The sequence below is a fragment of the Dasypus novemcinctus genome, chromosome 8 (assembly GCF_030445035.2).
Source record: "Dasypus novemcinctus isolate mDasNov1 chromosome 8, mDasNov1.1.hap2, whole genome shotgun sequence".
NCBI classification, from domain to species: domain Eukaryota; kingdom Metazoa; phylum Chordata; class Mammalia; order Cingulata; family Dasypodidae; genus Dasypus; species Dasypus novemcinctus.
Window position 1 is genome coordinate 118,276,969 of NC_080680.1, and position 16,531 is coordinate 118,293,499.

General features: G+C 33.0%; 1 protein-coding gene across 5 annotated transcripts in view; it reads right to left on the minus strand.

The window, feature by feature from the left end:
• Positions 1–16,531, minus strand: part of CYLC2 (cylicin 2) — a 50,664-nt gene that overhangs the window by 15,483 nt on the left and 18,650 nt on the right. For all 5 annotated transcript variants that reach the window (XM_058302931.2, XM_058302929.2, XM_058302930.2 and 2 more), the window contains one exon: positions 16,160–16,302. The gene's annotated coding sequence lies outside the window, so the exon portion shown is untranslated. The remainder of the gene's footprint in view (positions 1–16,159; positions 16,303–16,531) is intronic.

The following is a 16,531-nucleotide window of genomic DNA, read 5'->3' on the forward strand; positions in this document are numbered from 1 at the left end:
CAGCTGTTTCTCTTTTTCTATTCAGTTCTGAGCAGATTGCATGTTATTACAAACTGCTAAATGGAGAACATAAAAACATAGGAATCACATAAGTATTTGTTGCTAACGTATATAAATTAAGGGGGAAACATCAGATATTCTTGAACATATCCCATTAGTTAGAGGTGGTTCTTTATTGATATTTTTGATAGATAGATCAATGAATCTTTACCCATTTTTCTTTCAGGCATTATCCCTTTTTTCAAATGCTCTTGAGAATCAGTGTCATTTGGTCTGGGAATGGGATTCTTCCATTCCACTTTGATTTTCTGTTCTTCCCCTCATCCCTCTTCCACAGTTACATAGTGGAAGAGTGAGGATTCACATACAGATTTGTAATTTCCTTGTTCACTACAGCAAATTCCTTTAAATACAACTCATGTTGCAGTCATTACTAAGCAGAGTGTAATACTTTCTGAGGAGACGTATCAGAGGCTGTGAACTGTGGGAAGGGTAGTGGCAGAGAATTTGCCCCAAGACTGATGAAGAGAGCAACAGCGCATTGAACAATTGCTTTTCAAGAAATTTTGTAGTAAGAACTTTACAAGCATGATGTAATTTTAATGTAACTATTCATTTTTCCAGATAAAGAATCTGAGGCTATGAAGAAACTCCCAGAATAACTGAGCTATAAAACCTTGGTCTAAATGTTGGTGCCACATGAGATTTAAATCTAGACTCCTCTGAGACTTTACTAAATCTTTGTTTCCCTGAATTTGTTCATGTTCCTTAACCCTTCTAAGCTTCAGTTAAATGGAAATAACTTTCTAGGATTGTTATGAAGTTTAAGTGCCATTATAAGAAAAGTGTTTAGTAAATATAGAATTGTCAAGAAATGTTAAATTGTTGGTGTTGCTGCTGCTATTTCAACAAAAAGGTGTTGCTTATTAAGCATTTGATTATATGATTATAGTTTTTAAACATTTTTAGATTTTTGCCATTGCTTTAAAATATTTTCCTGATTATAAAGCCATCTGTTACATAAAACTCTTAAACCAGCTATCTGAAGTTTCAGAATATTACATGACTTCAACTTTTCTGTCCCTTTCCGAAGATTGCTATTCTTTTGCGTTAATGGTAGTTTTTCCTTACAGAAATAAGATTGAACAAGTAGATGCTAAGTGGTGCTGAATATTTGAAATATATCTTTAATAGAGTTTTAAAATTTAGTATTTTTTCATTTTATATCTTTAATAGAGGGCAACACAAATTGATGTTTCTGATATGTAATTAAAAGCAAAATATAAACAAAGATTTCTTAAATTCTCAATACTATTTTACTAATGAGACATGTGAATAGCCTTTTCATCTAAATTATATTGTTTATTTGCACATTCAAAATATGAAATGACGTTTTCCTTATATAGTAATACAGACATTCAAATGATTCACATTAACTTCAATATTGATTACATGTAGAAAGGAAGTTTTGTCATTTTATCACCAACAATAGCATTTTTACAATGAAATACCTATTTATTAGTATAATAATGAGTAGTAGGAGTATTAAAATATAGAATAATAACATCTAAATAATTTATATTTTTCTCTTTGTGATATAAGTTCTACTGAATAGCACAAATGCATTTTAATTAATGGTAGGTGTAAAGAGGGAGCTAGTGCATTCCTTTTCTTTTCGGAAATCAAATTGTACACACAATTTGAGAGTGGCTGAAGGGGAAACTTTCATTCTCTTCTCGGCAGTAGGGATATATTTTAAGATTTGGTAGTGAAAATTCAGATTCATTAGTATTCCTGCTACTTCTAGTTTCTCCAGAATATTCAGGGAGATATTCATGGGAAAAATAATGTGACAATTTCTTACTCTAAATAGTTATATAAAGTAATGACAATAATAATGGAAAATATTTTAAATACGTTTTCAATACAAACAGCTTCACTGGATTGAGCTCATTTCTGAAGTGGCAATAATATGAATATTCCAAAATCTGTAAAGCCATTTTAACCCCTTACAAAAGTTAATTTGTAGTCCACCAAGATGGGTAGGAAAATGTTCTGATGTGATTAGAAGGCCCAGCAGACAAAGAACGCTGAAGAGCTAAGGGATTGCCTCCCATAAACCATCCTCACATTAAGCATTATGAAAATTCAGCAAAATAAATATTAAGTTCAGTACACAGCATAGACCTTGCATAATAAAACCTTGCGAAGTCTATACTGCAAAGATTCTGTTGTACTTTGGTACAACTTTTACAAATTCCCTTTTCCTTTGTATCGTCTATGCTCTTCAGCATTTCCTTTTCTTACAATATTCTCTAAATGATAGAGCAGCAGCAGGACATGATTTGTGTTTATGACTGAGAACAAACTTATAGTCAGTGGTACTGGAAGGGAAATTTACATTTCCAACACTACACCTATATTTCTAAATTTTGAACATGATGTGCATGGAGAGTTAACTATTAGTTCATTCTTCCTCACTACCGTCTCTGTTTTTAAATGTGCTCTGGAATAGCTGTGTCTATGCAATACAAACATCCTTCTTATAAGCGAAAATAAAACAACACATTTGATTGCAGTATTTAGGAATTCAATGCATTTAAGATAGAGCCCATTTTATTCCATTAATAATTTTACTTGATAAATACATAAATGGAAGTCATTGCAATATGAACGAATAACTTTTTTTTAAATTAACAGTTCTGTCATAAGTTATCCATGAGTGGTAAATATTTAATAAGTATGTGAACAAATTATTGAAATACTAAAGAGAGGGCTAAGACATATCATGAGATGTTTATAACTGTGTATAAATCTCTAATAAAGTTAAGATCATCTTTGTCATCTAATAAATAATTGTATTGTGGTGCTTTTGCTTTTGTCCTAGTGACTATTCAAACCATGAAAGCTTTAAAATATGAACATTCTAGACAAAGTGGATAGATTGTACAAGGCATGGGACTGAAGAATACAGTGAAACAGGTGGTGGAAGGTGGATGATTAACAGTACAAATGCGAGAGTGTTTTCTCATGAACTATAGCAAATGTACAATACTAATACATGGTATTAACAGTAGGGAGTGTATGGAAAAAATATACCAAATGTAAGTTATGGAACACAGTTAGTGGTAATAGTCTAATGATGTTCTTTCATAATCTGCAACAAATGTTACTAAAAATCTTGCATTTCTTTTAGTTTCTACTTTATGTATCAACTACTAGAAAGAAATATTCAGTAATATTCCCCAGGGGCCATTTCAATGATGACTAGTCATTTCTATTCTTTATTTTTGAAAACAGCAGCTGTTATTAGGTGCACATTTCTTTATATTTTTTGACGTCCTAGAGAATTGTTCTTTTTATCATTATTATGACTTTATAACTAATGAAACTGTTACCTTGACTTGAACTTTATTTTTTTATTTTGTTTGATATTAAAATAACAATTCCACCATTCTTTAGTTTAGCTTTGTCTGGATATATCCTTATCTACCCTTTAATCAACCTTTCTATAAAATAAAGTCTTATGTTTTTTTCCTATTAGACTAATTGAGTGAAATCTGGGTTCTGTATCTAGATACAGTAGTTGCTACAATGTTTAGGTTTTCTTTTTAAGATTTTCTTTCTAGTCTCAATTTGTGATATTTTATTAATAACAAAAAATTGAATGGTATTATCTCTTATCTGCATATAATGAGAAAATAATATATTTCACTGCTTTCCCTTAACGTGATGATATGCATTTTTTCTCAATAAACTATTTTTTAGCCCTAACATAAATAATACTTAGCTATAAACCAATTTTATATGTCACTAGATTTGATTTGCTTATTATTTGGTTTAGAATTTCTGCATCCATGATCTTGAGAGTGATTGATCAGTAATTTCAATTTGTCACATGTTCCCATCAAGATATTGGTATCAAACCATGCTCAGCACATAAAATGAGTTGGGAAGCAAGGAAAGTATTATTTCTTTTTCTCTTCTCTGAAAAATTATTGCAAATTTAGGGATCTATCTTCTCTAAATGGTTTGAATAATGGTTTGAATAATTCTCCAAAGGACCCATCTGACCTGGATTTTCTTCTGAGAAATTATTTTTCAATACAAGGTTCAATTTAATAGATATCAATGTTCAGATTTCCCATTCATTCTGGTATCTGTTAGGTTGAGTTTTTCAAATAAACTGCACATTTTTTCTATATTTCAAAATTAGTGATCTAAAATCTTTCACTATATTATTTATCACTGCCACATCTGGATAGTTCGCAGTGACATACCTTTTCATATCTGATATTGGCAAGTTATGTTTTCTCTTTTCTTCTCTATCAGTTTTACTAATAGTATATGGAATTGTACTATTGTTTCCAAAGAACTATTGACTTTTTCAATTTTATTTATTGAATAATTTAACTGCTACTTTCTGTTCTTAACTTTTTACTCCACTTTACTTTTTAAAGATGTTCTTCTGTGCTTTTTATAGCTTCATGATATAGGAGCTTAGATCAATAATATTTGGCTTTCTTCTAAATCTTTACATTTAAGAATACACATTTCCTTCTGAGCACTCTGCTGGCACTATTCAACATATTTTGATATGTTATATCTTCAGTCATATCCAGTTCAAATTTTATTGAGCTATGGATTATTTAGAAAAGTTATGTTTAATTGCAAACAATTTTGAATTTTCCACTTATTTTAGTTATTGATAACTAGCCTAATTTCACTGTTGTCAGACATTTTACTCTGATTTCAAATCTTTAACAACTGTGGAGGTTGCACAAATATACTTTCATTTTGTAGTTACCTTTTTCTTATAAATAAATTATGTCATTAGTATGTGCGTGTATCTTCTTTTAGCCAAGTTTATTATTTTTAAATATTCTATGCATACAAAGTATATGTTTTTTTCTCCCTGTTATCAGCTATTCAGTCTATTAATGTGCTCCACTGTGATCGTGGATCTGTATGTTTCTCCTTATATTTATATTATACTGCATTTGTTTTAGCATAAAACTTTGTTTTTTTTCTTGTAGATTGATTCATTTAACTTTGTGAAATGATGCTATGAATCTCTGTCAATGCTCCCTGATTGAAAGTCCATTTTATCTAAGAATAGTATAACTACTTTAGCTTTCTTCATTCTTTCATTGTTTCTTGTTACAGCATAGAATTCTGGCATGCAGGTTTTGTTCTGTTTCATTAACTTTTTAAAAATACATTAACGTAATTCAGCAATTCCCACCTTCCTTGTAACTTTTAACATGCATTTTAAATCCACTTGTGTTTAACCCCATAAAACATTAATAGTATTGATTAGTGAGCCATTACTCATTTTCATTTACTTACACATTTGCCTTTCTGTCACCCTTCTTTCCATCTTAAAATTGAATATTTCCATCTAAAAAGATTAACATTTTTGCCTGGAGACTTAAATTTATTATTTTTAATGCATATCTGCTGGCAATGAATTCTTTTTTTCCCTTTGTTTCACTTTCATTTTTGAAGTATTTATAATCTGGATATAGAAATTTTTGTTTGCTATTCTCTTTCAAACCTTTAAACATGCTGTAGCAGTTTGATATTATTGATGAATTTCAAAAAGAAATATTGGATTATGTTTGTAAATGGGTCTTTTCTTCTGGGCATATTAGAGTGTGTTGGATTCAGAGGTTATACTTTACTTGATTAAATAATGATTAAGGCTTTGATTGGGCCATGCCATTAGGATATTGCATCCCAAGTGGGGACTCACAGAGAAACTGCACTGTAGAGAAAGGAGTTGGAGTTTTTGCTGTTTGAGTTTTGATGCTAGAATCTTGAGCTAGAACCCCAGGAAGTAAGCACACAGAGGAGTTTTATATTTCTGAGGTTTTTCTATTGGTTTTGGAGGAGGATTCTTAGCCATATAAAAATATGTAATTTGCCCTGTTTTCTCCCAGGTCTGGAAATCACAATGTATGCATTTTAAAACATTTTGTTGTGGTCTGTATTTATCCCCTAGTGTTTTTGTCTGGATTTTCCTCTATCTTGTCTTTCCATGCATTGTGTGCATATTCCAGCTGGCCTACTTTCCAGTTCACTAATCTTGTCTTGTGCTGTAGTAATGTTTTTAAATACAACTAATGAGCTATTTGCAGAAATTTTATTTTTCAGTTTGAGAATTATACTTGATTTGTTCTGATAGAATTTTTGACTGAAATCCATTCCTTTTCATATGTTTTCTCCATCTTTCCTATTTACTTCCATGTATTTGTCATAGCTATTTTAAGTCTTTCCAATTAACTTCAATTTATTAATCTCCTTATGCAGATTTATGTTACTTGGTTTCTTTCTGTGGATTTGTTCATGTGGTTTTTTGTCATGCCTTAAAATTTTTGATTGGATGCTATTTACTGTTAAACAAAAGAAAGTTCTTATAGGTGGTAAATCTTCCTTTAGAAAGGTTTCACCCTGTTGGATTCAGAATAGTGGCTAATTTTAATTCAGGAAGTATTAAATTGAGGCTACACTGCAATTTCTATAAAAAGTCAAAATTCTTGAAGTTTACTCCTAGGAGTACCAGATTTCCAAATGAGACCTTAGGTAATTATCCATAAGAGACCTCCTCCTAATAATCTTGATTTATGATCTACTGAATGTTCTGCCTACTTTTTAGAGCCTTTCCACCACGTATTTCAGTCTCCATCTTTCCCAGCTTCAGATGTAAGCAAATATACAGATGGGATTGTATGAATGCTCATGGCCAATAAGTAACCATGAGACTTTGCTGCTTTTTTCCCATGTATAACAGCTTTGGAGACATGCAAAGCCTCCTGCCAATGACCTGGACTGTCAAATTTCCCAGAGTTAAAACATCACAAATGTCAGTTTGCTGCTCTGACTCACCAGAGTCTTAGCTCCTCCATTCTCATTGCCTCAGCATTGATATCTTCCCTTAAACAAATAACTTCTGCATCTTTCCAGTAGATTTTGTCTTTCTGGTTTGCTGATAGCTGTTAGCTTCTCATCTAGAAGCCATTCAACTTCATTTTGAGCTTTGATCATCAGATGGTAAAAAAAAAAAAAAAATCTCTTGACAGTTTCATTTCTTATTTTACATATTTACTATTGGAATTTAGATCGAATATCTTAATAAATTTAACATTCCATATTTTAATTAGTCTCTTATTGATTTGTATCTATTATAGAGATATATTATTTTTTCCATTTTGTACTTTGATGGTATTTTTCTACTTTATCACATTTATTTTGGCTCTACTTTTTATTTATCTTAATTTAGTTTTCACCAAGTAAATTGTTTAACTTTTTATAATTAAATTTTCTTTTTTTTTTTTTTGCTTTATTGGTTTTGTGCCATGATTATAAAATATTATTCCTTCCTCCCATTTCTTTGCCTTCTGCCTGAATCCAGGAATGTCAAATATCCCAATCAAAGCCCTTTGCGATGCACTTCAATGAATGCAACTGGAATACATTTCACTCATTTTCTGTTATTTCCTTGTGCACAGATTCATGCATTTTAAAGAATGATGTATTTCTCAAGTGTGTCTTCTTAAGGAAACATGTTTTCAGTATATCTATATTGGTGGAATATAATAAAAATGAAAAAAGAAAAAATGGACGGAGGAGGGAGAAAAAGAGGGAGGGAAGGAAGGAAGGAGAAAGGAAGGAAGAAAAAGATTATCATTCACCTCCAATATACTAATGAAATACTACATCCAGAGTGATTTGAGGGGAGAGTTTGGAGACAGGACATTTTTAATGAAATGCAACCCACTAAATATAGAACTAATATCCAGAGCTCAGACAACATATAGCCTTTATGCTATTTACTGAATTTTCCATAAAGGCATCCTCAGTTGAGACTAATGAAGTTAGAACTGCCTAAGTGTGTAACTTTTAGAACAAAAGTTATGAAAGCAAGAAGAAAAAGAGACGTGAAATAGAATGGAAAATTCTATTCCTTCTGTGTGGGTTTGCAAAATTTTCTTAAAATTTCTAAGCTTCAAGTTGTTTAAATTTATAAAATGGGATAATAACAGCCCACTGAAATATAGTGAGGATAAAATAATATAATATTTGGGAAGCACTTAGGGCAATACTTTGCATAGAGAGAAATCTCAAAAAGAGCTGTATTTATTGATGTTATTGAAGATTATAACACTTAGGATGTGCTTCTTATGTATATAGTACTTTTGCAAAAATGTAATAGACATTAACTTATTGTTAAATTCTCAAACATCTCCTTACTAATAGCATTCACACTTTACATTGTGATGAGAATGAGGGCAAGAGAGATGAGGCGATCCCGGCAATGTCGCGTGGCCAGTTGGAATTGAATGCAGGCAGACCAACTTCAGAGCCCACTCCCTTAGAGCAATAGAAAATCTTAGTTCTATAAAGTTTACAAAACTTCTGTGAATATCATTAAGGTATTTTAACTATTGAGCATTTTTAAAGAATAGCTATGTAAAATAAAAAATAATACATATATCTAAAACCTGTTAGATTATATTTTAAAAATAATGGACATTCTGGGCACAGGAGAGAACTAAGTATGCTGCAGCATAGGGAGCAAGAAATAATTTTCCATGTTTTAAACTTCAAAATATGATTTACAGTGTTAATGTTGATGATTTAAAAGTAACCTCCTGAAAAATAATAAGATAAAACAGATATTGATCTTGCAAAGAAAGGAGAAGGTAATATAAAAGTAGAATGCATATATTAGGTCTAGGCATGGACAAAGGGTAATAAATGTTTATAGGCACAATATTAATTGGTAAAAAACATATCAAGCCTCAAACATCTTTAAAATGTGTTTATAATTGACTATAGTATTCCACTCTTAGGAATATCTTTAAGGAAATTTTGAGAAATGTAAGCTTTTATCATTATAGTATAATGAAGAAAATCTTAAAAATGAATTCAGAATATACTCTAAAAAAAGGACATAAAACTATATGTGTGTATGTGAATATGTGTGTGTATATAAAATGCGTGTATATACATATATATGTTGGTAGATTTATTCAGTTTTGTAAAAACATTATAAATAAGAGCCAAATTTCAAAAACAATAAACTTTTTAATGCAGTTATTTTTGAAAGCAGGATTATTGAAGTTTTTAAAATTTCTTTATATATTTTGGAATTTTCTGAAATAGCTAATGATGCACATATCAATTTGATAATCAGGAAAGTAGATATTATTCAAAGAAATTGACTAAATAATTGGGTGTTACTTTTATCAAACAATCTATGTGAGAAACTCAGAAAAGTACTTTTCCAAGGAAAAGGTACAAAATACCATAACAAGCATTTCCAAATTAGCTATTTAATTCATTCACTCTTTTTTTTTCTTTGTTTTTGTATTTCTTACGGAACTAATATGTATCCTATAATGTAGAAATTACTGAGGACACACAGAAGGATAAAGAATGACTCTTTGAATAAGTGCTCATAACAACTTCCAGTAGAAAGAGGGTGAATAGCATGGAGCCTTCTTAATCTCAAGATGTCGTCTTCATGCTACAAAGTTAGGAAATTCTGTAAAGCTAATACTTTCCAAGACCAATTTTTTAATGCTGGGGCTGAATAAACAATGATCTAATCCACAATTTTTATTTTCCACATAAGAGGCCCATGGTCTTAAATTGCTTTTTTCAGGACATGTAAATTTCTAAATACAGAAAAGTGCTGTTTTGAGATATTTCTTCTGTGAATTTAGTCACATCTGATACTCTTTAATCACACATTCAGTGATCAACAAGCTTATAAAAGCAGCAATTCTTTAACATCTGTATTTCAATTTTAGAGTTCACAAGTTTTTCCCAAGGGAAAGCCAATCAGTAAAAGAGGAAAAATATCTGCCACATATGAGGTGAAGGTGAAAAGTCTAAGTTGAGAATTGATAGCTCCTAAAATTTCTACTTTCAAACATAGAGCAGAATTAAATTATTGTGAAGGAGATTGTACTGTTTATGGGTCTTTGCCTTGGAGTTGTTATCCCATCCAGTTTCACCTTTCCCTTTGGCCTGGATGCTATTTATCATGACCACAAACTAGAACAGGCAAAGGAAGGTTAGAGAAACTACCACAGCCAATCACTTCAGCACATTATTTCCCCCAAATCCGCAACAAAACTGGATAAAATTGCCAAAAAATAATTAGTTAAAGACTTTGAGAGAAAGAGGCAGAAATAAAAGAGCTTGAGACTTCCCAAATATATTTTTGTTTTCTTCTCTATAATTATTTAAAAGAAAAATGCATAAAACCATAATTATAAGAGTGTTTGGCTTATAACATATATTGATGTAATATAAGCATAAGAGCACAACAGAGGGGAAAGGGAATGGAATTATATTGGAGCAAATAAATGAAACCAAATAATAACTAGAATACATAAAAAGAAATAAGGAGAAATGCCAGAATACTAAATATGTAAGTTAATATAAAATAGTTTAATGTATATTTTTTCCTTCTCTTGAATTTCCATGAAGTACATAAGATGTATAAACCAATATCAATAACTCTGCATTTTGTGGTTTATTACCTATATAGATATAGTACATAAGACACAATCACATATAGGAGGGTTAGTAAGAGAGTTATATTGGAGCAAACTTCTATGTTACCAGAATTGGTTAAAATGCATATTTTGAAGCCACAGGGTAACCACTAAGGAAATAACTCAAAACTCTATAATAAATATATTAGCAGAAGAATTAAATTGGTATGCTAGAAAATTTCTATTTTAATACAAAGAAGGCAGCATAAAATAAACAGTAACAAAAAGCATAAAAAAGAAAAAGTGACACAATGGCAGATGTAATTGGAAATAGATTAAAAGTTGCAATTGAAAGGACTTATTGTGACATATTTATCAACACAACAAGAGACCCAAGAAATCATCAAAACCTCTATGGAAAAGTGTCATATGACAAAAGGAGCATGACAGAGCAGAGGAAACGGGGCAATTCAACAGGTAGAATTGGAAAAAAAGTGTTTTCATATAAAAATCAGTGCCCTTGCCTCAAATAATATGCAAAATCAAATGATATTGTAAGAGGCTAAATAAAAATATTATATAACATTTTAGTACCAGTACATAAGTGATTTAGTACAGTGCATAACTGTTTTCTTAACTTGGATTAGGGATGGATTTCTTAAGCAAGATTCAAAAGGTACTATTAAAAGAAAATATTGACCATTTTAATAGTTAGAACTTATATTCATCCAAAACACCTTAACAAAATTTAAAAGACAGGTTATAAAGTAGAATAATTTATAATAATCAGAACATTTACCTGATGAAAGTTGAGGCTCGAGAAAGAAACATATTTGACCAATATAAGATGTTCAAATATATTAGCTGAATAAAGACATGCAAATAAAGATTGAATTATGCACCCCCAAATCAAAAGACATACTCTTGATCTTAATCTGCTTTCCTGTGGGTGTGAACTCATTTGAAAATAGGACCCTTGGCAGATGTATTCTCAGGTGAAGTGTGGAGTCATTTGTGAATAGGACCTAAGATCATATTTAGGTGTGACCCAACTGAATCAAGGTGGGTCTTAATCCATATTACTGGAGGCCTTATAAAGAGAAGTCAGGGAAGGCCACAGGATGGAGGCAGAAGCCAGCAACACCTGCAAGACAGACACAAGGACAAAGAGACAACCCTATGTGGAAGGCAGAGATGTAAACCAGGGAGCCTCAAGGATTGTGCCAAGCCAGCACCAGAATGCTCATACTTCAGGGAGAGAGCATAGACTGATGGATGCCTTGGCTTTGGACTTCTGGTATCTAAAATGATATGGCAATAAATTCCTGTTGTTTATGCCAACTTATTGAGTGCCATTTGTCCCAGGATCCTGACAAACTAAGACAGTTATATACCAATTACACACATTATGCTGATAAAAACAAAATAAAACGGCTGACAATACCAGATTTTGCAAATGCTCTATATTAACCAGTTTTCTTATATATATAACAGTTAAGGGTAAAAATTGCTTTGGTTTCTTTGGGAAAATTCTTTAGCATTAACTAAAATTTTGAAGCTTTGTATAATCCATGACCCAGTAATTTCATTCCTAGGTATTAATATATACGTAAAAGAAACTGCCACATGTTCACTAGAATACAAATTTAAGAATATTTGTAGAGGCACCATTCAGAAGAACACAACTGAAGTTGACCAAAATCAATAGAAGAATAAACTATGGTACACAATTAATTATTATGCAGTAGTCGAATGGAGTGAACCCTAACCATAGCCACCACTGTGGGTCAATTATAGCCATATAATATTGATTAGGGAAAAGTAAATTTCAGAAAGTTGAAAGCAGAATAGTTTCATACTGTTAAACAATTAAAACAATGAATATTTAAGGAAAATATATAAATCTACATTAAAACTGCAAAGGAATGATTACCACAAATTTCAGGATAGTGTTATATTAAAGGGAGGTCTGCAGAGAGATGGGATCAGGAGATTGTTATAAGTTAGTTGTAAGTTACAATCAGGAGAGGCCTTCTTCCCAGAGACTTGTTACCAGTAATCTTGGACTTCTCTGCCACATGGCAAGGCACATAGTAGCATCTGCTACTCTTTCCCTTCTCTTCTGGGTTTTGCTGATTTCAGCTTCTTGCTTCCATGGCTATCTGTTTCTTTTTCTTTGTATTCATCCCATTTATAAAAGACTCTAGTCAGAGGATTTAGACCCAACAAAGGCCATTCCTTAACCCAAAGACCCTAGTTACAATGGGTGTACACCCACAGCCCTGAATTAGCTTATGAAAATGACTTTCTGGGGTCTCTGGAGTTCCAAACCACCACAATAAACATTGTAATTTATGAGGCTGCCAAATGCAATATAGCAGAAATGGGTTGACATTTACAGTGGGGACTTATTGGGTTGCAAGCATACAGTTTTGAGGCTGAAGAAAATGTCCAGATGAAGGCATCATCAGTGATGCTTTCTTCATGAAGATCAGCTGCTGGCGATCCTGGACTCCCCTTTGATGTGGCAAGGCACATGGCAGCGCCGGCTGGTCTCTCCCTTCTCTTCTGGGTTTAACTGCCTTCTGCTTCTGGCTTCCTCTGGCTTTCTCTCTGCTCCTGTGGATTTCGCTCTATCTTTCTCTCCCATTTATAAAGAACTACAGTAAGAGGACAAAACCCACCCTGCTTCAGACCTTACTGAATTAACCTAATCAGAAGATCCCACCGATAATAAGGTTACACCATCAGGAATGGATTACCTCAAGGACCTGATTTTACTGAGGTCTGTCAAAACCTCAAACTACCACATTCCATGCTCTGTACCCCAAAATCACATGTTCTTTCCATGTAGAAAATATATTTATTCAATTACAATATTTCAAAAGACTTCAATCATTTTAATAAAAATAGTAAGTACAAAGACACATCAAAATTGGTCACAGGTGTGACCTGTCCTGGCACAAAATTCCCCTCAGGCTGTGGACCTGTGAAACTTAGAAAAAGTTATTTGCTTCCAATATGCAAAGGAGGGGCAGTCATAGGATACATATTCCCATTGTCATAGGAGAAATTGGAAGCAAAACAGAGGTCACAGGCCCCAAATAGTTCTGAAACCCTGCAAGACATACTCCATTAGGTTTCAAGGTCTCAGTGTCATCTATGGAATGATGGATTGTCCTCAGTTCCCTTTGAAGTAGCAGGCACAGCTTTGCCAAGGACTTGTCCTGTGGCCATGTTCTAGGCTCCACCCTCGTCAAGCATCCTGGAGGCGGGACTTTCCACAGTCCCCGGAGCATGTCCTCACTGAAGACTGAGGCAGCTACATCCTTTCTGAATGATGAGGTGGAAGGCCTGTCCTTTTCAAGTGCAGGGTCTTACTCACCCTTTCCAAAAACATGGGTGGGTTTGCTCTCTTGGCTGAAGAAGATGTATTTAGTCCAGAAACAGCTTCCATAGTTCTGCCTTTGTAGTCATTTTTCCTTCAATATGTTTATTTTCTATCCCTTTTAGTCTAGTCTAAAGATCTTGCAAAAAAATCCTGTTGGTTTCACTTGTACCACACAGAGCTCCCGACTGTGAGACCACAAGACCATCCACAGCTCCTTCCTGGATAACTGCATTTCTAATCCTGAATTATACTGAAATGCTGACCGGTTCCAAGTTCAGTTAAAACATAGGCACTGTTCTCTGGGAACCCAGCTTTCTGGAAGCTAAGAATTTCCCAAACTAACAATTTCTGGTGTCTTTTGCCTAGGAGTTTAGTTCTCAGCTTATCCCTTTCCCCTCACATCTTACTGTAACCTGAATGGAGAAGCCAGACCTCACTTAACACATTGTTTGGAAATCTCAGCTAAATATCTAAGCTTGTCACTTTCAAATTCTGCCTTCCATCTGACATCAAACACAATGTTGTCAAGTTCTCTGCCACTTTAAAACAAGGGTCACCTTTCTTCTAGTTTGCAATGACATATTCATTATTTCTGTCTAAGACCTCATCAGAAGTGTATTTAGTAAGTCATCCTCCTTCCAACAGTCTCTTCAAAGCAATATAGGCCTTTTCTATCAAGCGTCTCATAATTCTTCCAGAATCTACCCTTTATGCACTATAAAACCATCCCCACATTTTTGGTATTTGTAATCACAGCACTCCTGGTACCAAAATCTGCTTTTGTTTGGTAGGCAGCCAAAATGTAATATACCAGAAATGAGGTGGCTTTTATAATGGGAAATTATGTTGCCAGCTTATAGGGTAAAGGCTGAGAAAAATGTCCAAATCAAGACATCATCATGTGATGCTTTCTTTCCAAAGACCAGCTACTGACGATCTTGCTCTCCTCTCTTATATGGCAAAGCACATGGCAGCATTTGCTGGTCTCTCCCTTTTCTTCTGGGTTCTGTTGCTTTCTGCTTCTAACTTCCTCTGGCTTTCTCTCTGTCTCTCTCTCCATAGTCATCCCATTGATAAAGGACACTAGCAAAAAGATTAAGACCCAATCTGGATCATGCCCTACTGATATACCCTAATCAAACCTCCTGCCTGCAATAGGTCCACACCCAAAAGAATGGATTAGCTCCAAGAACATGATTTTTCTGGGGTCCATAAAAGTCTCACAATACCACAATCAGTTTCTGGGTGCTCATATAGGAAAACAATCGATAAAACAAATGAAGCAATTTAGTGAGAAATATTGAACTTGTGTTATGATACCCAAATTATGATTGTTATAATTCTATATATCACTCCTCCAAAAAATAATGGGGAAAGGACCACCTTAGCAATATTGGTGACACAGTAAAGAGAGGGACTGAACTTCTACCACATAGTTAATGTACGGAATCTATAATATATCCAGAAATAGAGTTGGTCTTATTTAATTTTCATAAATACAAGATTTTTGCTTAATCCACTGGGAATGCAGGAAACAAGACAAGTTTAAAGTATACTGTTTATTGTTGACAGTAAACAGATACTTTCTATTTGCTTCATTTAACTGATTTTGCTGGACTGCCTTTAAAACAAGGAAATCCCTACTCCACCAACAATACATAGACACACACCAGAGGAGGAAAATTGTAAATGTGGTGCCTTGTTACTAGTTGCCTGGGTTCTTAAATAATACTGCCTTCTAGGTGTTCTTTCCATCAGGTCTAGTAAGCTAACTTCAATATTTGAAAAATTAAAGCAATTGGAAAGTTAAAAATATATATTAAATTAGCAGATTGCAAGCAGAGTTTAAAATCACAAATTAAAATTTTATATTGTTCAAATTCTCTGAAAACTTTTACATATTTGCATTAGCAAAGTGGTGCAGAGGAATAATTATTTTCTCCATGGTGAAGAATTCTATAGCATAACCATTTCCTTGTTGAATTTAATTTGTTTCTGTTGCATTTGGTTTGGATACTCCATAGTGGCAGGAACATGTCGTACAGGAAAAGTGCTCTACTCTAGCATTCTTATCCTACCTTGCTTATGGTCTTCCATACAACCTATTTGGGTCCATAGAACACCTTGGAACACCTTTGGTAAACCATTAACATTTCTTACTCTATAGATTCACCAGCTTAAATTTTACATCATTTAGCTCAATGCATAATATTGGCAATGAAGGGATTTCAATGCAGAGAAAGAAAAGAAATCTTACCTTATGTTATGATGATGCGACACCTTTTGCCCTCTTTCCTGCCTCAAAAAAATGGCAAGTGTAATTGTTTCCATAAAGTTCTCTTTACAACTCAATAAGATGACAAGCAGTCCAAATAAATTGGCAAAAGGTTGGAAAAGCCTCTTCAAAAAAATAGATATATAAATTGTCAATAAACACATGAAATGACTGTCAAAATCATTAGTCATCAAGTAAAAGAAAATCCCTAGAATTCTTATTTATTTTACATTAACTGGACACCTATTGTTTGTATGATTTTATCAATAATTTCTTGTTTGAGAAGACCTCGGATTTTATGAATCCATTTTATACATTCATTGTTGAGGAACACTGAAAGCCTTAATTTTCTTT